The sequence below is a fragment of the Oncorhynchus mykiss genome, chromosome 29, assembly GCF_057628025.1.
Source record: "Oncorhynchus mykiss isolate SJ-2025 chromosome 29, ASM5762802v1, whole genome shotgun sequence".
NCBI lineage: Eukaryota > Metazoa > Chordata > Actinopteri > Salmoniformes > Salmonidae > Oncorhynchus > Oncorhynchus mykiss.
Window position 1 is genome coordinate 45659827 of NC_143050.1, and position 2090 is coordinate 45661916.

A 2090-nucleotide genomic window follows, 5' to 3' on the forward strand; every position below is an offset into this window, starting at 1 on the left:
AACCAATGAGGAGATGGCACGTGGGTACCTGCTTCTATAAACCAATGAGGAGCTGGGAGAGGCAGGACTTGCAGTGCGATCAGCTTCAGGAATAGGAATGAGTTCTATTTAAGCCCTTGGCAATGCAGACGCTCGTTTGTGCGGGAGCAGTGTGGGTGCAATAATTGAATGACATGGATTTCTAAATTTATTTTGCGACGCTTGCGCACGCGACATGTCCGGTCCGATCAGCATGTTAGTTCAAAGCCAACAGGGAACACACATTTAAATCACTCCTCCTATGACGCGTTTGAGGTTCAGCCCCAGCAGCCATTGAACATCAAGGGGGTTTGTGGGGTTTGACAGAATGCCTCGAACACACGGACAGTGTCATTGTATTTTGGTACACCAGAATTACATTCGGTTCCAATTAAACTCTGCATTTGTCTTGCAGCATTGCTTTGCAGAGGCAGTTGCTATGCATTCGGTGTGGTGAATAAATTGGATTTATCAAATTAGTGGGTAGATGTCTTGACAGAAATGTTAGCAGAAGGTGAATGTTGAACTTTTGTTGCATAGATATCCAGATGTTGCTGCATAGTATTTTGTGCAATGATGCTGTCAGTGTAATCAAAGAGTTAGATGTCTGTTTAAGGAACTTTGGCCTATTTGTGGCTGTTTTAAATAGTCCATAATCAGCACCACTGAGCAATGTTGAAAAAGCAATTCATTAATCCTTAAATGGGAATTTAGCCCTAGGGTAATCTGGTCTTGTTTTCATCATGTCCATGGCATTTCTAGGTCAGTGAGATGTTTCACACATAATTGCCCAGGAGGTCTGGGATTCGCATGCCAAATGATACACCCTATGATAGTACCATGGCATGTATTTTCTTCATTTTACTGCCATTTTTGTAAGGGGATGGGGGAATTCAGCAGGCGCTATCGCCAGATCAGTTAGACAAAGTTGTGATGGGATACATTCTGCACGTGCCAAGGTCAGTGTGAACCGGAAAGACTTGACACAATGCTGGCCAAACAAGATGTACTGTAGCTACAAACAAAACTAAGTTAAATGGTTCCAGTCTGTCGTGAAGCATTCATCCATGTACACGGGTAAGAGTCTAGCCACAGTTTCAGATATTATATGTTTCTAATTTAGTCAAAAGTCATTTTCATTGCAAGTTAATGCGTACTGTTAGCTAGCTAGCGAGCGTTAGCTTGCTGGCTTGCTGACTAACTTTACGTGTATGATCTATGTACAAATATTATTTGAATCAGAATCCATTTGCATTGCTAGTTATAGCCTAATGTTACCTTGATAACATTGCACCTAGTTTTGTTAGCTTTAGCTACCTGGAGCTTCATACTACAGCTATGTCAATGTTTGTATTGGTATTAGTGTGAGTTGGGATTATCCCGGTTCATTGTTTAAATAGCTAACTAGCTAGCTGTCTAAACAAAATACTCCACTTCACCAGATGATTACATGACCCATCAAGTTAACCAGGTGTGGCTTGGGGTGATTACGGCCATCTATTGTATTTCATGAAGATGTGTACATGTCTAGACAATAGTGACCCATCCACTTAGCTACATGTGGCTGGGGGGTGGTTATAGAATTTCTTTCACATGACCAGTCAATTTATACAAGTGTATCTGGGAAAACTTTTGCTACTATGCAAGTAACCATTTCACTGTACCTTTTACACCTTCTGTGTCCTGTGCATGTGACAAATAAACATAGATTTGCTCTAGTGTGTTTACCAGAAACGGTAACGTGAAGATCAACATGACCTGTACCAAAATCAGATTAGGATATAGTCCAAGGACTATATGAAGTGTATTTTTACCTGGAGTTTTTTCCTAGTAGGAAAAAAAAAGTAGGCTACTACTTTTACCACATTTAGTCTTGACATCTTTGGTTATTTAGCACATGGCATGTGAATCCTTAAAGTGATGGGTGGAGCTAAGGCTCATGAGCGTGTGGATGATGCTGAATAGGTGTAGACAAAGAAGAGTTCTCCAGTAGGTGTACCAAAACATTCAAGGGCCAGTTTCTCAAAAGTGTGGTTACAAGTTTATCAACTTAAAAAGCAGAATTACTTTCC